We start from the raw sequence: 20,693 nt of genomic DNA on the forward strand, positions 1-20,693 counted from the left end.
TGACTTTAAGTGAGTGTTGGACTCCCTTTTGAAAATGGGATTTAGGTTCATTAGTCACGTTAGCACTTTTGAAATTTTATCCTCAGGTGCCTCTCCCAAAGAGTCTGTGGCTTCAATTTTGCAAACAGGCATGAGCTTAACTTTGCACACATGAACAGTCTCTTGGAGGTCAGTGGAACTTTTCACATGCCTAAAGTTAAGCACCTCTGCAGGATCAGGGCCAATGTGACTGAGCAATGAAGTTTAACACACATCTTGTTACGGTTCTGTAGTCTTGGATATTCTGTGGTTTGGATTTTTTTTTTAATATATATGTATTTTTGTCAGCCAGTTGAATATGGCTTTGAGGGGGAGGGTTTAGATGTCTCCTGGAAGAAAACTGTTTTAATCAGGAGAGGATGTGGGCATGGAGGGTTAGGATAGGGAGTGGACTTCAGCATAGGGAGAAAGCAAGGAGGTCTGCCAAAAGCTCACACACTGAGCTCATTTGTTTGGGTATTAATTTTAAGGCAGCTTATACCCGTTCGGAAGAGCTTTGCGGTGCGTTTTGAGTCAGACAAATGCAATTTCACCCATTCACATTGTCCCTGCCTGACAGCTCTCTAGCTCAAGTGCTTGTAACAACAGTAGCAAGTAAGCAGGCAGGCACTGAGCAAACTCATTCCTTATTTCAGTGCCAAGCTCTCTCTCCACCTTTAGGGGGGGGGGGGGGTTCTTTACCGGTGTTACCAGTTTTTCTAGCCTTGCCTTTGAATAGCAGCAGCACTGGGGTGAGTCAGTGTTTGGAAATGGAGTGGGCGGGCGTGTGTCAGTGTGTAAGAGAATTAATGATGTCAGGCAAGATCCAGGCTCGCGGGGGGGAAGCAAAGAGCATGAAACTGAGTGTAAACACAGCAGTAGCACGCAGAGAAAGCTGCCTCGAGTTTACCCCCGCCCTCCCTTCTGCCTGGAGCCGCCCTCTATCAGGAGAGCTTCTCCAGCTGTAGCATTGCTGAGGTAACGGTGCATACGGATCTGGCAATCATTTCAAGGAAACCTTACTAAGAAGTGTCGCCTTCCCCATCGCCCTTAAGGCCAGTCCCTGTTGCCAGGAAGGAGAAGAGAATTGCAGGGGAAGATAAAGGTGTGGGCAAACTTTTCTAGCTGCTTTTTGCTTCAGCTACCACCCCAGAAGTGGGAGTGTCTGTGTCTTTGGCCATAAAGAGCTGCAAAGCCCAAATGTCAAAGAGTCCTGAGGCTACAAAGGAGACTTCTCTGCTGCCTTTGGAGGAGGAACCACCTTCAGCTCCAGTGTTTCCATATACAACTAAGTGGGTATGTTGAATGACACATATCAATACAACTTTGTATTCTGCAGAGTAAGGATGGGAATGATGGAATGTGGCTTGTTACCGACGTGTACCACGACAGCCTGAGTATTTCACGTAAGATGTCCAAAACTAGATGGGCAGAGTACTAGAAATGCAACTGTAGAGAGCAATCCTGCATTGGCAAGGTAATCTAATAGGTCTCTTCCATTTCTAACATGATTTATTAATTTCTTTTACAGACTGTTCACTTCCCTGCTTTTGCCTCTGCCAAATAATTTTTACTTAAAAAAAAAAACTGTTACATTATTTTCCCCCCTGTCAAAGAAAGTGTATGAGTGATACTATAGGCTGCTTTCAGAGTAGCAGCCGTGTTAGTCTGTATCCGCAAAAAGAACAGGTACTTGTGGCACCTTAGAGACTAACAAATTTATTTGAGCATAAGCTTAGGTGAGCTACAGCTCACTTCATCAGATGCATAGGCTGCTTTGTTTGTCTTGTAAATATCTATTTAATGTGGGGAACATATTTATGTATCTTTTAAAATGTACATTCGTTACCCAAGAGTTATAATGGGACCCTCTGGAGCTGTGCTACGTGCATATTTGAGCAATGGTGTGTAAGAACTTTTAAATGTTTGAACTTTTTAAAATGTTTGTACATTCTAGACCACAGTGGCTTTGTAAAAGTCAGCTTCTTGCTCCTATTGATGCTGATAGGAGTCTTGCCATTGGCTTCAGTGGGAGCAGAGTCTGGCTATAAATCTTTATGTACTTACCTTCTAGATTAATTAGATTAATGCATACTTAAGATGCACCTTTTGCAGAGTAAAATAAAACTTAAAAATCCTTATGAAATGTAGTTACAGCACAGGAGAAACTGATTGAAATGCAGAATCTTGGTAACTTTTTTTTTTCCCAAAACCCAGGTGATTAGATCGTACTATGAACTCGTTGCTTTTCAACTTTTTTTTGCAAATGAAACTGTCTGTCTTAATGCTTTGAGCTTTATAAAATCAAATAAAACAACCCAAACTTCTCAAGCCAGCCAACTTTTTTTATATTCAAGACTCAAGAACCAGTGAACAGTTTGTTTTTGATATTGGAAAGAAAATTCTATTCTAAAAATGTCTGTCAAGTTTTGTTTGAATGAAAGTTTCCTATCAGATAATAACCCTATAAATAGTTATTTATAAATCTGAAATGTTAACATTGTAATGATATCTCAGTGGGACTACTACTGGTGTAAAGTTAACCAAGTGCTTAAAATTTGCTGGATTGGGACCTACAGTAGCATTAGTGGTCGCATTTAAATTAAAATGTAGTCCTCGTATTTGAGTTAAATTAAAGAATGATACATTGTCATGATAGAAAGTATTGTGTGTTTTCATTCTCCCTCTTTGGATCTTGTATTTATAGAAGATGGTAGTTCTGTATAAGAGCTATGTATTAGGCATTATAGTGTAGTTATGGTGTTTAGAGGTGCTGTTATTTGAGAGATTATTTTAGTGTATTTTTTTAGGAATAAATTATGTTACCTGTGTAATTTTTAATTTCATTTACCTTTATAAAATTAGGATAGGGTTTAGATATGTAAGTTAAATAAAAGCTGATCTAGAACCTGATCCATTGCCCATTAAAGTCAATAGGAGTCTTTCCTTTCCATTGGTTACAGCGGGCATGGTATAGGGTCCTTAGTGCTGTTGGGCAAGACCCTTGATACCTAAGAAATATATGGAGATGTTTGTGTTCTTCCCAAGGACATTTTTAAAATGTTCATACAAAGTAGGCTCAGTAAGCGGTGGCATTTGGAAAAACCCATAACATTTTAATGGAGATGGGTCTTTTCCCAACTGTATTCAGTAAGTTTTATGATGTTGGCCCAAGAATTGCAGAATGAAGAAACAACCAAGTCTTCCAGACTTGTCCTGGTGGGCATCTAGGGAGTATGATGGTCTCTAGATAGTGATACTAGTTATTTAGTAACCAACTAAGAAAACCAATCTTCCAAATGAGCTCACAGAGCAGAGAGGACAGTATTTAGGGTACAGAATGAATGAGAGGAGAAAGTATGACTGGAAAACAGGACCGGACACTCAGTAACATTTCAAAATAAAAATGTTAGAGTTAGTTTATACGCAACTTGAGTTTTCACAAGCTTTCTGAAAGAACTCCTATTTTTGAGCTTTGATTGAGGAGTTGACTTGCAAATGTCCCTTTCCAGGCCATAAAACCTCCTTCTGATTAACATTTTTTTTAACCTTACAAACAAGGCTAGTTCTCACAATTAAGGGCCAAATGCTGGTTTAGGTTGCACTGATAACAATTGTCTACAATGGAGTTATTCCTTGTTTCCACCAGCACTACTGAGAATGGAATGTCAACCCAGGTATTTAGATTCAACAATGTAATTCTGCTGTGGCCCTCATTACAAGACTTTGAAATTACATTCTGCATTGCCAGTTTGGATTTCTGCATACACTGCGTTCTCCAACAGCATCTCCTGTCATTTTGTTTGCTCTCCTGAAAAAACAATAATTTATATAAAATCACTTATGCACCATTTTAGGACTCACCCTGTTATCAATCCCCACTGACTGAAATTTTCCATGGACTTCAAGGGGAGTTCTGGGTGCAAAATGATTGCTGATTGGGCACAGTAATTTCGTATCGATATACTTTCACAGAAATTATTTCTTTTCTGAATTTTGCCAGATGCCTCAGATTTTAAAAGTGCCTGTATTAAGTAAAATTTAACAACAGACAATCATGTGAACGCAGGTTTCAGAGTAGCAGCCATGTTAGTCTGTATTCGCAAAATAAAAGGAGTACTAGTGGCACCTTAGAGACGATCCAATTTATTTGAGCATGAGCTTTCATGAACACAGTTTCCTGCAAGACTGTTCTCTTGTCAGTCACAGAATAGAATATTTCTCTGGAGACCCAAATTATACACCAGAAACACTGTAATTTGTAACATTTTTTGTCTAAATAGATCTATTGAGAGGCAATCTGTGAGGCCACACGCTTACACTTAGGTTTGCAGATCTTATGAGTTTTTAGGAGGAGTTTGCTTTGACAATGTACACTGATATATCACAGATGATAATCTACCATATCACCAGCTATTTGCCTCCTCAAAGTGCAAAGGTTAAACAATACCTAAACTCTCAGCTTTGATATCTGTGAACATAAAACCATTTCCCCGTCAATAAAGTTCTTTTACAATAGGAAGACATGTTAATAGGCTATAGTTATTATGAGGCAATTGACACCTTTGGGCATTAAAACTATATAGTCACACCTTGTAAGGAGCCTGTTGTCTTGGCTAGTATAAACTTATTACTTGGACAAAAGTCAAGTTGAGTTACCTGAGAAGGAAGTGCAGGATTGGGTCCACAAATACAAACCTAATTTTTATTCCTAGAACTTTATTCTATTTTGCCAAGTAATTTCTGTACAAAGGAAGTGACTAATCTGTTTTCATTATCTGTGCTGTGAAACATACATAAAGTACACAAACAGAAAAAAGTAGGAAACAATTATATTTTTAGATTCTTCCTATTTATTGACCCAAGTCAGGATTTTTCTTAAGGAACAGTGTTCTGGAGTATTATTCTTCTAAATTTTCTTATCTAATACAAGACTTTACTGTGAAGCTGAAATTATTAGTAACCAATACATATTTTTGTTTAATTTATACTTCTATAGGCTATCAGCTCACAAGATAGTTTCACAATATTAAAACAGGATAGACAATGCAGATGGTATGACACTTTATTTAGCATGGATACAATACTACAGTACTCCTAACAGATGCTGGGAAGATTAATATAACAGACACTACTGTCTTCATAGATCTGTGTCTGCTGGGAGAATTATTGTACCATGGACACTACTGTCCCAGAAGATGCTGTGAGACTTTAGGAGCTAAACCAGGCATTGATGGGAAAGTTTATGTAACACAGATGCTACTGTCTTCTCGGATCTGTATCTGCTGAGAGAACTGCTTAACCATACTGGGCATTACTGTTCCAGCAGATGCTATGATATTTTAATGACAACAGGTCCCACTGTCCCAGCATATCTTTGTTTGCACTATCACTGTTACAGATTGTTAGTATGTGTAACATTCACACTAATAGAAAATAGCGTAGCTAATGGGTGGGGATGGGGTGGGGGGGAAATACCTATATTAACAAATACTTATGGTCACTGTTACAAAGCTCAGTGGAACTAAGCCTCATTGTAGTGAAATATAATGTCCTTTACCCAAGTTCATTAGTAAGCCCTTTTGTATTTATTTTGTTGGAAGATGGATATTTGTATTGCCAAAGGTTCTAGGATGCTCAAAGTACTTCTGAGCCTCTAGGGGTGGATGGCCATGCAGTCATTCATTATGGCTTCTCACCCTGGGGATGCCTGTGGTCTTGACAGATTCCTGCCCCGCCCTGCCCCCTCACACTAGATACAAAGTAATGTATAGATCCTCTCCGTAGTTTTTATAGTGTGTGCTGTTGGCTTGCAGAACAGTCCCCCAGTATCAATGATGAAAATATATTCAGTTTTTAAAAATTCCCAAAGGGCGGTTTTCTTAGAGAAATCCTGAAAATGCTACATTTTGTTTGCAAGGGGTTTTGTTTGTTTGTTTGTTTTTTGTTTTTTTGTTTTTAGCGCAACAATTTTAGGACCCATCACAATTTTGAGTTTTGGGGCTTCCTTGTATTTGATTTTCCCTTTTGCAAAAGTGTAGGTATGATCACTACATGCCCCTTTTTTATCACCAGGCAAGATACGATAGAGCTGCTGCCATGCTTTCTTGCTATTACAGTAATTATTTCAATCTAGTTTTAGTGAAACGGCCTTTACCAGGTATGGTGACCCATGTGGCCATGAACATGGGAGATGTCACAGTTCTCAGGGCCTGTCCCAGGCACTTTATTAAAAAAAAGTGATTGTTCAGGTGTCTACATAATCTTCACTCTGGCCAGCTGAGCCATTGAAATTGACAAGAGGCTGTCTTAAAGCACATGTGAATGTCAAGGACCTCCCAACTAGGATATTTTTTTTAAAAAATTGGTAAACAAGAGAAGTTAATGAATCCCTCTCAGGTGAACTATAAAACTTCCAAAGTGTGCACGTAACTAATATGTGGAGCTTTACATTCCTGGAACTGTTGCCTTTGTTCCTACCTACTCCCCCGCTATGCACCTCTTGCATCTTGTACCTATTTAGATTGTAATCTCTTTGTGGCATGGAATTGTTTTTTAATATTATGTTCGTACAGTGCCCCACATAATGGAACCTCAACCCTGAATGAGACCTCTGGACACTAGTGTAACACAAATAACAAAATATTGCTACCCTGTTTTACCCATGTAGCACTAAGTCACTCTCCCTCTCCACTCAAGTCCTCATCAGTCTTTCAGTCACCACATAATCAGATCCTCCTATGTTCAGACTTATTCTGATTAAGGGCACTTCTGTGAGCAGCTCAGTTCAGGATTAACCCATTTTCTTCTGATACCAATCTGCAAGCACACTGTTGGAGATCCTCCTGGGTTTCCAATGGAGAGCAAACCGATCAAGCATTTTGCAAAATGAGCTGCTTCCTGGTAATGCGCATGGTGGGCAGCAAAGTTTTTCCACATGGAAAAGGACCAAAGGACCACCATGGTCCTAGTGCTAGAGCATCCACATTTCAGTGGTAGGGGGTGCTATGGACTCTGGGATATGGTTACTTTGACTCAGGTTTGTGCACTGCAGAGTGGACACCAGAGCCCTAGGTTTGAGCATAGATTAGAAAAGTCTCTTAACATAGGGTTAAAATACAATGTAGATGCTCAAGCCCCAGGATTCCCTAACAAGGGTCAGCTGACTCGAGTTCCATTAACCTTGGGCTTATATGGCAGTGTAGACATAGCCAAAGTAAATTTATTTCTCAATCCATGATCTAATCTCAGATCACTCCATTTTCATTGCATCTGTGCAAAACTGCCTGAAACAGTTCAGAATTATTTTCTGATTAACTGAATGAGTGATAGATGTCAGAAGGAACTTGCCTAGACAAAGGTAGCTAACTCCAAGTTAATGGGTCAGTTGTCATTCCCATCAATGTGCCAATGTATCACTGCTGAAAATGGTAAAAGGTTATTTTACAAATTCTAGTAATTTTCAAGTGGAAAAAACTCCTTTCATCCAGTGTAGTTCAGTGATACCTTATTTCCAGGTAAGATATAACATCTTGTTGCTATTGGAACACTTTAAATTTGACCCCTTTGCTTTCCAAAATTGGTAATTTGTAAACGTATCTACATACATCATCATCTTGGTGTTGATGTCTGATTTTTCTGCTATTGCGGAACTAACTAGGTATAGAAAGCCTTAAAGTAGAATACATTTTAGGCCATTGTGTGAAGCTGTGTTCCCTCAAAACTAAAAGCAATTTGCATACCCAAAATATTATTTAAGGTTATTTGTGTTTTGTTTGTTTTTATATACATTTCTTTGGTATATATCACCATTGTATCTGAACACCACAAAACCACTAATTTATCCTGACAACATCAGGGAGGTATTATTAGGGATAGACAAGTTTAAGTGATTAGTCCAAGGTCAAACAGGAGATCTCTGGCAGGAGCAACAATATAGAACTGAGATTTCCTGACTCCCAGTTTAGTGACCTAAGTATAAGATCATCCTTCCCTATATTTCAATACAGGTAGAGTTATTTGCATCAAGCCAATACTTTTCTTTATTTATTGTTCACCTGCTCTTCCTGTATGTTTCCCACATGAAATGTTTATCCAGATTTTCAGGTGTTGAGTGCTTTTAGAAAGCTTAACTTATTTATTTTGTTAAGACTCAAAGTATCTTGAACTACCAACCAATTAATTAACAGAGAGAGCAAGGAATATTGAATTGTTTCTCACAGTTTCAGTTACATTTAATTTACATAAACCAGTGACAAATTGTTTGCTTACCACACCCCAAGATCCTTCTTACATTGACACATTGAAGTTCAATGGTGCTGAGTAGTGGAGCAATTGTACAGACCTCCTGTATTATCTTAAGGAACATAATAGCTGTTAAAGTGGAATGACAACAGGGACAAAGGTCATGCTCCCATGGTAATTTTTTTTTACTTAGGGAGGGCACAATAAAAGTCAAACACCTGGTAGGTGGCTCTGTATATTTCCTGTCACAGCAATTCTAGCTTGCTTCTGCTGCTTTTGTCCCTCCCCCACATCCACCTCATAAATGGGGAAACAGCACTTGCTATTTGAAGATGCTTTATTAGGATGCCAAATGCTGCAGCCAGTGTCCGTTTGAATCTGAACACAGGCTGTATTGAAGCAAAGTGTTCCCATCACCACAGCCTCAAAAGAACATGTTAAAATTGGAATGTCACATTCTTGCCTTGGCAGTGCTAAAAAAACATGCTGAATGTAATATTGTCCAATTATGCAGTTTGATCTCTTCTCATTATTCCCATTTAAATTTCTATACCATACAAATATTTAATTCTAAAGAATTAAAAATAACTTTAAAAGATCTAAATTTAACATCTAGAAACACGAAGTGCTACAGTTTTAATTGGCTTAATTCATACTTATATATTCAGATTTGCTGATAATTTGTTAGCGTTGTAGGGCTCATTTTGAGGGATGTTGATGATTTAGATTTTACTTCTAACCAACTACTTCAACTTTTAAAAGTGTGCCCATATAATTTTTCTTTTGTGGTGCTGTGTATTAAGGACCTGATCCAGTTCCCACTGGAGTCTTTCCATTGACTTCAATGGGAATTGGATCAGACTCTAAGGGTATTTCAACACAGCAACTACAAACTTGTCCCATGCCAACCAATTCTGGCTCACGGGGCTCGGGCCAGTCACGGGTGTCCTGTTGCTGTGTAGACATACCCTAAGAATGCTATGTAAATGACAGTGGATGAGTAAAGTTAAATTCCATTTTTGGAAGCATGAGCATGGTTCCTGGTGACTTCACTAGGAGCTTGCACTCAAATCCAACCGCATAATGTGACCATAAGACCCCATTCCTGTCCTCCAGCATACCCACGCAACTTCTGTTGACTTTAACAGGGGTTGTATATGAGGATTGAATTTGGCTCTCACAAGCTTATTAGGTAACAAGGCCAAATAAAGATGCGGTTGCGCTGTTAAAGTTACTGAAGTGCAGATGCTGTGCAGTCCGCACAGAGTGGTTTTGTTTTTATGTGTATGTATGCTTTGCATGGAGCTTTGAGGTGTGATTTGGAAAGTAAAATCAATTATACTATTTTGCAATGTGATGCAAAATTAAGAAAAGATTTCAAATGAAAAATAAGATGTCATAACTACCATGTTGGTATTTTTCTTCAAAATAAGATAGAAATTAGAACACAGCTAGGAAAATAGTCAGTTCTTTTTTTCACAGCCTGAAAAAGAGCCTAAGGCTGATGCATTGTTTTGAAGCTTGCTTTTCTGTTTTTAATGCAGGATTACTTGGAACAATAAAAAAATATATTTTTCCAGGTCATTTTAGAAGGATTTTGGGCTTTCATATTAAACTGCAGTCTCAACAACAAACAAACCCAAAGTAAGTCCCTTACCTTTTGAAATATAATGAATTGCTTCAAGGAATTTCTTCCTTCAAGCTTCTCAGACACTCTTAGATATTATGTCACAAGACCATTTACTGAAGAATCATTGACAAAATGTATGATGTGTTTTTCAAAGATGATGTCCTCTGTTGAGATTATATCCTGTATTTGTGGGCAGTTGTGCTCAATAATTAGTCTTTCCATTTCTGCTGCTATTTTATAAGGTGCATCCAACTTAAAAAAAAGTCAATTTATTCAACTTCAGTTGAGGTTTCATGTCAAATATCTTTGACCTGCAAGCACACTGTTCTGAGTTACAATCATGGTTACCTTTAAAACTGGTAATTAGATTTCAAGCTAATGTTCTCTCTTTAATATTAAAACTACTCAATTTTTTTAAATGAGTTAAAAGTAGATTCAGATACACACACTTGCCTTGATTCTCATGCCAGTGATTGTGGTTTTACAGTAACTTTTTCCTGCTCAATGTTTTTTTCACCTCCCTTTTGTATGAAAGACCCTTCTGAACAAAGGAAATGAACTATCAGACTGACTATATCAGCAGTTCTTAAACTCTTGCTTGTAAGCTGCAATCAGTATTACTAAAATCTAGAATCAGAATAAGAATTGGTTTAAATTACACTAATTAAAATTAAGATGGCATACTAAGAACCATTTAGTTTTTGATGTGGTACTATACGTAGATTTCACGCAAAGTGCTGTCAAATGTACAAACTAAATAAACAAGATTAAATAGAGAAACTTTTGTTGTTTGCTTATCCCTTTCAGCTACAGTAGTAACAGTAGTTATGAAATGATCACATTTGAAAATTCCGTAGGAAAATTTTCCTCTAACATTTAGGCCCTTCCCTAATGTTGAGAAGATGTTTTGCAAGGAATAGAGTAATCTGTCAGATTACAGCTGGTTAATACTATTATGGTTGTAAGACTTTATAAACAAGCATAGAGTAATCAGCAATTTTAGGAAATTAACTTGCATTGCAGCATGGATATTTTTCGTAACAGGTTTCTGTAGTTTTTCAATTTGAATATATGGACATACTAAAATATCATAGTTCTCTCATGCTAAAGGGAACATTTAAGCATACAAAAATCTACCTGCCTTTCAAATGCTGTCGTTATACATGACATTTTTTAATATATTGGTTAGTTGGAAACTAATTTTGTATTTTACTCCTTCACCACTGAATATATTTGAATTATTGCTCATGTTCAGGGTGAATCTGGGAGTTGGGTGGGAAGTTCTTGAGGGGAATGAGGGCCATGTGCTGCACTCCTCTGTTTACATAGCTGTACCCATCTGGGGTCAACAGATTAAACAGTAGTGTGTTTTCCACAGATTCATCCTAATCTTATTTCATCCTACACTCGAGTCATAAAGCTGGTCTTTTGGTATCACAAGTCTTTCCAGAACAACAGACTGTCTTATGAAGACATAAACACAAGTTTGACTTCACTGGGGTATCAAGCTGAAGGAAAAGTTGACCTACCAGCTAGGGAGCTCTTGCAATTGTTAACACAGTTGTGACGCTGTAAGTAGAGTACAGAAGATGAGTACTTACGATATTTCTTAAGATATAGAAACTGTCAGTGTGACAGTCCCTCTTCAAGTAAAATGTCATTCCAGAAGTTTGTTCATTTGTTATTTCATCAAAAAGGCCAACATCTTGTAAATGGCAGGGGACTGTATTTGTGGTGATGCCTCTGTGTAATGATGTGGCTCTGTAAATTGAGACCTATAATTTTGCTTTTAGTTGTGGACAGAAAAATTTTACTTGTGTACACCAGTCATCTCCTTTTCATGTCAGTCATGACTAATATGTTTCATCAATATTACAGATATTCTTTTCATTTCTCTCGTTTTCTTTCCAAACTCCATTTGTCACAGATCAGCTAATTCTTAGATAGACAACTGTACTGCATCTTTTTTGTAACTGCTGTTATCAATTCTGTATTGTGTGGCAAGATTAAACTTGGGAAGGGATTTTTAAAAGCACTTCTTTGTTGGTTCAATGGACCATGCTGACAACTGTGTTAATTAGCAAAAGGGTAAAGGAAAGGTCTGTGTCTCCAGCTCCACCTCCCTCTTATCAAGTGTCTTGTTAGGAAGCTTGACCATCTCTGTGGACATCATCCTCCTCAGAGCCCAAGCCTGGACAGTGCCCCCTCACCAGCCAGGCAGGAAAGACGCTGGGCAGGTTTGGAGAGACCAACTCTGCTATGGGAGATGCAGGCGCTGTCTCAGCAGCCCAGTCCCAGTAGGGTCACCTTGCTTGCTGTCCTCAAACTCCCCTTATCCTAGGCAGAAAACAAGGCAAGCAGGCAGGAGTGGAAAAGCTGCTGCAGGGACAAGTGGCTCCCCATCCCCATGAAGGGGGCAACTCCAGAATGGCAGCATGCCCGGTAGAAGGTTGCATCTAAATCCCTAGAACGCATAGCAGCAGCCATGCTCCTGGTTACAGAGCTCAGCCACTTCCTCTAGTCAGGGCACAGTTGAAGGGTACTGAATGCAGCATGGACGCTGCTAGTTAAGTGCATTAAAAGGTCATCAAGCCCTATCGCTACTATAACAAGTCTTCCAGGGCTTTTCTGTTGATGTTCCAGGGTAACGCCTTCAGGGGGAAATGCAGATTCATCAGTCTTGTGGAGAGTCCATTCTTGAATCACATCCCACTCTTTGAGAGACCCAGAATGACCCCCTCCCTGAGTGACAGGAGAGATAATAAGCCCACCTTATTCAAGGGCAGGAACAGTCCTGATTAAACGGAAACTTTTCTGTTGTACTGCCTAAGCACAGTTTCTTTATCACACTCTGAAGCAGCATTGGAGGGCCAACATTCAAGGGGGAAAGAAAATATTTTTTTAAAAACCCAAAACATCACCTTCATGGAATGCAGCAGTAGAGAGGAGGAAATATTGTTACAGGTTCGAATGAAAAGGGGAAATGAATTCCTCACACCTGGTTGAGAGAAAGGAGAAGACTGTTCTCCTGTTAATAGCAAAACTTGAACTTGCAATCTTACCAAAATCAAACAAGTAGGAAGTTACAGAACTATTTGACTATGATAATTTAAAAAATTGTTTTTTCATGTAAAATACCACCCACCAAATCTATGAAACACAACAAAAGAACTCTGAATAAGGGTTTTCATACAAGTTCTGGTGATGTCACAAACCCCTCCAGCTTTGCTCTCATGGTTACCAGCATGTTATTGGAATCCTTTTATATTGCCTTTGAGTTCATTCATTGTATGTAAGTTTTGTTTTGTTTTTACTTCCCACTCAGGCATGTATATAGGAAGAACATGGATTAGATGGTAGTTAAGATTGCTCATAAGTCTGTCACTTCTGCACACTGCTTCATGAAGCTCTGGCATCACTTTCAAAAAGATGTGGAGTGAAGTAACATGCATTGGTAGCAGGTCAGACATAGTGGGGAGTGGCAGTAGTAGCTACGGGGTGGCTTTTGAGAGGAGGGAAACTTATTTTCCTGTGTCAGGGCCATTTGAATGTGGCATTCTCAAATATCCAGCCCTTCATTCTCTTGATTGAGATCAGCAGTGATGCCTTAAATCTTACTAACTAAGTCGCATAGTGATGACTTAGTACTTGGATGAAAGACCTCCAAAAATCTTCCTAAGAATGTATGAATTGTCTCTCCCCTTGTGGGTTTCAGGAAAAGCTGGTCCAAGAAGCAGTTGTTTACAAATTTTATCTCTGCATCCCTTCCTGAGGTGACACATACCTACTCAATAGGAGGATAGTATAAATCCCCATTATTATTGCATTTTTTGCCTTTGTAGCCTCTCCAGTCTCTCTGAGCATTTCACAATCACCACCGCCATCCTTGTCAGGTAGTCGGTAGTATATTCCTACTGCTGTACTCTTTAGTAATGGAGAATGGACTTAATGATTCGGGGCAGGTGTACACAACAGCCTAAGTCGACATAATTTTTCACTCAGGATTGTGAAAAAGCCGCCCCTCCCCCGAGCAACACAAGTTTCATGCTGTAAGCACCCTCGCTACATTGGCAGGAGATGCTCTCCCACCGACTTAGATTCTGTTTCTCGACAAGGTGGTGTAATTATGCCAATGGAAGAGCGCTCTCTCATCGGCATAGCGCGTCTTAACCAGATGCCCTACAGTGGCACAGTTGCATCACTGCCGATGTAGTGCTGTAGTGTAGACTTGCCCTCAGTAAATGGAGCTCTTCCAAATAAATAATGAACAGGAATCTTTCGGGCTTCTCTTTTCAGGTAATGCTCAGGAAGGATATGCCAAATCAACTAAAGGTGTGAATTTAAAGTGTGTTAATGAAAGCACATTTAAACCTTTGTGTGGATGCTATTGTTCAGAAGTGAAATGGCCCGAGTTTGGTTTAATTTTATCCAATGAATTCAATTCTATATCTGTTAATTCACTGAATAAGCTAAAACAAACTAAGCCATTTTACTTCTGAAAGAGGGTTCAGACAGCGGGTTTAATTTGCTGTAACTGATTCACTTTAAATTTGCACCTTAGTATACAAGCTCTTAGTATAGTGCTAAGAGGTGCAGTTGGAGATTCTGACTTGCAGGTAAAATATGAAATGGAGGTCCTGATTATTTGTGGCTTTGACTATTAAAAACACTTTTTGAAAGAGTATGGATTTTGTTCCTGATATTCTGATCAAATTCCATGTTGAATTTATTACGTTTGCCCTACCTTGTATATTGTTGCTGTGAACTGTTGGAGCTGTCACATTCAACCTCAGAGGTGAAGTGTGCGTCAAGTGGTAGGCAAAGTGATTCCAGTGGTGCAAAAGATGGACCCTGCTGTTGAAGCACTTTGGACTCTTTTGGGATCAAAGAGGCTACATATTCATTCTTTGTCCATCACTCTTGAAGTTTTAGGTGAGTAGCATTTATTGAAATATTTTTTACTGAAATATTTTCAGGATGAGACACAGTGGGTGAGGTAATATATTTTATTGGGCCAGTTTCTGTTGGTGAGAGAGGCAAGCTTTCGAGCTACACGGAACTCTTGTTCAGGTCTGGTAAAAGTACTCTGAGCATACAGCTAAATACAGAGTGTTACCTCACCCACCTTATCTCTCTTCTATCCTGGGACCAACACAGCTATAACGACACTGCATATTTTCAGGATGTCTCATGCACAGAGTGAACTGTTATCAGGAAGTGCATGACTTCTTTTTTTTTTTTTTAATTAACTGCCCATTGACACACCCTATAGCAGAGGCACTTTACTCAATGCAGTCTCCATCCTTTAGACACGGTGACTAAACTCTTACTCTCTCTTTACATTCTGAGGCTCTCTGTTTCAACCTTTACCCCTCTGCAACTAGGGAAAAGATTTTGAATTGGAAAGAAGAGAGCAAGTGTCATATGTGACAATTTTAATGTGGAAGTAAAATCCCTGCAAGCTGCATGGAAACTTTTTAAAGACACCATAATAGAGGCTCAACTTAAACGTATACCCCAATTTAAAAAACATAGTAAGAGAGCCAAAAAAGAGCCACTGTGGTTAAACAACAAAGTAAAAGAAGCAGTGAGAGGCAAAAAGGCATCCTTTTAAAAAGTGGAAGATAAATCCTAATGAGGAAAATAGAAAAGAGCATAAACTCTGGCAAATGAAGTGTAAAAATATCATTAGAAAGACCAAAAAAGAATTTGAAGAACAGCTAGCCAAATGCTCCAATAATAGCAAAATATTTTTAAATACATCAGAAGCAGAAAGCCTGCTAAACAACCAGTGGGGCCACTGGACAATCGAGATGCTAAAGGGGCACTCAAAGACGATAAGGCCATTGTGGAGAAACTAAATGAATTCTTTGCATCAGTGTTCACTGTTGAGGATGTGAGGGAGATTCCCAAACCTGAGCCATTCTTTTTGGGTGACAGATCTAAGGAACTGTCTCAAATTGAGGTGTCAGAGGAGGTTTTGGAATAAATTGATAAACTAAACAGTAATAAGTCTCCAGGACCTGATGGTATTCACCCAAGAGTTCTGAAGGAACTCAAATGTGAAACTGCAGGACTACTAACTGTCATCTGTAACCTATCATTTATATCAGCTTCTGTACCAAATGACTGAAGGATAGCTAATGTGAAGCTAATTTTTAAAAAGGGCTCCAGATGTGACCCTGGCAACTACAGGCCAGTAAGCCTCACTTCAGTACCAGGCAAATTGGTTGAAACCATTGTAAAGAATAAAATTGTCAGACACATAATTTGTTGGAAAATAGTCAACATGCTTTTTTGTAAAGGGAAACCATGCCTCACCAATCTACTAGAATTCTTTGACAGGGTCAACAAGCATGCGCACAAAGGAGATCCAGTGGATATAGTGTATTTAGAGTCTCAGAAAGCCTTTGACAAGGTCCCTCACCAAAGGCTTTTAGGCAAAATAAGCAGTCATGAGATAAAAGGGAAGGTTCTCTTATGGATTGGTAACTGGTTAAAAGATAGGAAACAAAGGGTAGGAATAAATGGTCAGTTTTCAGAATGGAGAGAGGTAAATAGTGGTGTCCCCCAGGGATCTGTACTGGGCCCAGTCCTATTTAACACATTCATAAATGATCTGGAAAAAGGGATAAACAGTGAGATGGCAAAATTTGCAGATGATACAAAACTACTCAAGATAGTTAAGTCCCACGCAGACTGCGAAGAGCTACAAAAGGATCTCACAAAACTGGGTGACTGGGCAACAAAATGGCAGATGAAATTTCATGTTGATAAATGCAAAGTAATGCACATTGGAAAACATAATCCTAACTATACATATACAATGATGGGGTCTAAATAAGTTGTTACCACTCAAGAAAGAGATCTTGGCGTCATTGTGAAGGAAATAGACTTCTAGGATGGAGGCTGGCACAACTGATTAAGAGAGCTTTAAACTAGGAATTTGGGGGATGGTTGGGAGATGTCCAGGTAATCTCCACGCCAGATTTTAGCATTGAGAGGGAAGAAAATGAAGTAAGAAAGGATACAGCCATGGGTAGGAGAATGTATATAAGGAGGAAGGGCAGTGTGGATACCAGTCTAATAGGTTATACTGGCTATAGAATGACCGTGCCTAATGGGGTACAGAATGTGAGCGAGGCCAAACAGCAAAAATTAAGATGTTTGTACATCAATGCAAGGAGCCTTGGTAACAAAATGGAGGAACTAGAGCTACTGGTGCAGGAAGTGAAACCAGACGTTATAGGGATAACAGAAACATGGTGGAACAGTAGTCGTGACTGGACTACAGGTATTGAAGAGTATGTGCTGTTTAGGAAAGACCAAAATAAAGGTAAAGATGGTGGAATAGCATTGTATATCAATGATGAGGTAGAACGCAAAGAAATAAGAAGCGATGGAATGGAGAAGACAGAGTCCGTCTGGGAAAAAATTACACTGGGGAAGAAAACTATTAGAGCCTCTCCTGGGATAGTGCTTGGGGTGTGCTATAGACTGCTGGGATCTAATTTGGATATGGATAGAGCCCTTTTTAATGTTTTTAATAAAGTAAATACTAATGGAAACTGCATGATCATGACTTTAACTTCCCAGATATAGACTGGCGGACGAGTGCTAGTAATAATAGGGCTCAGATTTTCCTAGATGCGATAGCTGATGGATTCCTTCATCAAGTAGTTGCTGAACTGACTAGAAGGGATGCCATTTTAGATTTGGTTTTGGTGAGTAATGAGGACCTCATAGAAGAAATGGTTGTAGGGGATAATCTTGGTTCAAGTGATCATGAGCTAATTCAGTTCAAACTGAACAGAAGGATTAACAAAAATAAATCTGCAACTAGGGTTTTTATTTCAAAAGGGCTGACTTTCACAAATTAAGGAAATTAGTTAGGGAAGTGGATTGGACTGAAGAATTTATGGATCTAAAGGTAGAGGAGGCCTGGGATTACTTTAAATCAAAGCTGCAGAAGTTGTCGGAAGCCTGCATCCCAAGAAAGGGGGAAAAATTCATAGGCAGGAGTTGTAGACCAAGCATCTCAGAGAGGTGATTAAGAAAAAGCAGAAAGCATACAGGGAGTGGAAGATGGGAGGGATCAGCAAGGAAAGCTACCTTATTGAGGTCAGAACATGTAGGGATAAAATGAGACAGGCTAAAAGTCAAGTAGAGTTGGACTTTGCAAAGGGAATTAAAACCAATAGTAAAAGGTTCTATTGCCATATAAATAAGAAGAAAACAAAGAAAGAAGAAGTGGGACCGCTAAACACTGAGGATGGAGTGGAGGTCAAGGATAATCTAGGCATGGCCCAATATCTAAACAAATACTTTGCCTCAGCCTTTAATAAGGCTAAAGAGGATCTTAGGGATAATGGTAGCATGACAAATGGGAATGAGGATATGGAGGTAGATATTCCCATATCTGAGGTAGAAGCGAAACTCAAACAGCTTAATGGGACTAGATCGGGGGGCCCAGGTAATCTTCATCCAAGGATATTAAAGGAATTGGCACCCGAAATTGCAAGTCCATTAGCAAGAATTTTTAATGAATCTGTAAACTCAGGGGTTGTACCATATGATTGGAGAATTGCTAACATAGTTCCTATTTTTAAGAAAGGGAAAAAAAGTAAATTGGACAAAATACAACATGGTTTTACAAAAGGTAGATCATGCCAAACCAACCAGATCGCCTTCTTTGAGAAAGTAACAGATTTTTTTAGACAAAGGAAACGCAGTGGATCTAATTTACCTAGATTTCAGTAAGGCGTTTGATACCGTGCCACATGGGAATTATTAGTTAAATTGGAAAAGATTGGGATCAATATGAAAATTGAAAGGTGGATAAGGAATTGGTTGAAGGGGAGACTACAACAGGTCCTACTGAAAGGTGAACTGTCAGGCTGGAGGGGGAGGTTACCAGTGGCGTTCCTCAAGGATCAGTTTTGGGACCAATCTTATTTAATCTTTTTATTACTGACCTCGGCACAAAAAGTGGGAGTGTGCTAATAAAGTTTGCGGATGATACAAAGCTAGGAGGTATTGCCAAGTTAGAGAAGGACCAGGATATCACACAGGAGGATCTGGTTGACCTTGTAAACTAGAGTAATTGTAATAGGATGAAATTTAATAGTGAGAAGTGTAAGGTTATGCATTTAGGGATTAATAACAAGAATTTTAGTTATAAACTGGGGACGCATCAATTAGAAGTAACGGAGGAAGAGAAGGACCTTGGAGTATTGGTTGATCATAGGATGACTATGAGCCGCCAGTGTGATATGGCTGTGAAAAAAGCTAATGCGGTCTTGGGATGCATCAGGAGAGGTATTTCCAGTAGGGATAAGGAGGTTTTAGTACCGTTATACAAGGCACTGGTGAGACCTCGCCTGGAATACTGTGTGCAGTTCTGGTCTCCCATGTTTAAGAAGGATGAATTCAAACTGGAACAGGTACAGAGAAGGGCTACTAGGATGATCCGAGGAATGGAAAACTTGTCTTATGAAAGGAGACTCAAGGAGCTTGGCTTGTTTAGCCTAACTAAAAGAAGGCTGAGGGGAGATATGATTGCTCTCTATAAATATATCAGAGGGATAAATACTGGAGAGGGAGAGGAATTATTTAAGTTCAGTACCAATGTGGACACAAGAACAAATGGATATGAACTGGCCACCAGGAAGTTTAGACTTGATATTAGATGAAGGTTTCTAACCATCAGAGGAGTGAAGTTTTAGAATAGCCTTCCAGGGGAAGCAGTGGGGGCAAAAGATCTATCTGGCTTTAAGATTAAACTCGATAAGTTTATGGAGGAGATGGTATGATGGGATAACATGATTTTGGTAATTGATCTTTAAATATTCATGGTAAATAGGCCTAATGGCCTGTGATGGGATGTTAGATGGGGTGAGATCTGAGTTACCCAGGAAAGAATTTTCTGTAGTATCTGGCTGGTGTATCTTGCCCATATGCTCAGGGTTTAGCTGATCGCCATATTTGGGGTCAGGAAGGAATTTTCCTCCAGGGCAGATTGGAAGAAGCCCTGGAGGTTTTTCGCCTTCCTCTGTAGCATGGAGCACGTGTCACTTGCTGGAGGATTCTCTGCTCCTTGAAGACTTTAAACCACGATTTGAGGACTTCAATAGCTCAGACATAGGTGAGAGGTTTTTCGCAGGGGTGGGTGGGTGAGATTCTGTGGCCTGCGTTGTGCAGGAGGTCAGACTAGATGATCATAATGGTCCCTTCTGACCTTAGTATCTATGAATTGTGGATAGTTCTCTGAAATCATCCACTCAATGTGCAACGGCAGTCAAAAAAGGGAACAGAATGTTGGGAAGCATCAAGAAAGGGATAGATAATAAGACAGAAAATATCATATTGCCTCTATTTAAATCCGTGGTACACCCACACCTTGAATACTGCGTGCAGATGTGGTCACCCCATCTCAAAAAAGATAGATTGGAATTGGAAAAGGTTCAGAAAGGGGCAACAAAAATGATTAGGGGTATAGAACGGCTTCCATATGAGGAGAGATTAATAAGACTGACTTTTCAGGTTGGAAAAGAGGCGACTAAGGGGGGATATGATAGAGGTATATAAAATCATGAGTGGTATAGAGGAAGTAAATAAAGAAGTGTTATTTACTCCTTCTCATAATACAAGAACAAGGGGCCACCAATGAAATTAATAGGTAGCAGGTTTAAAACAAACAAGTTTTTTGTTGTTTTTTTGTTTTCAGGCAATGCACTGTCAACCTCTGGAACTCTTTGCCAAAGGGTGTTGTGAAGGCCAATACCATAATGGGGTTCAAAAG

At 39.2% G+C, this 20,693-nt stretch overlaps 1 protein-coding gene across 2 annotated transcripts in view; it reads left to right on the top strand.

Moving 5' to 3' along the window:
- Positions 1-773: 773 nt before the first annotated feature.
- Positions 774-20,693, top strand: part of SGMS2 (sphingomyelin synthase 2) — a 66,713-nt gene continuing 46,793 nt past the window's right edge. The window contains exon 1 of one of the 2 annotated variants that reach the window (XM_048847713.2): positions 774-1,314. The gene's annotated coding sequence lies outside the window, so the exon portion shown is untranslated. The other variant, XM_048847714.2, reaches the window with a different exon arrangement.

This window comes from Caretta caretta, chromosome 4, assembly GCF_965140235.1.
Source record: "Caretta caretta isolate rCarCar2 chromosome 4, rCarCar1.hap1, whole genome shotgun sequence".
In the NCBI taxonomy this organism is placed as follows: Eukaryota; Metazoa; Chordata; order Testudines; family Cheloniidae; genus Caretta; species Caretta caretta.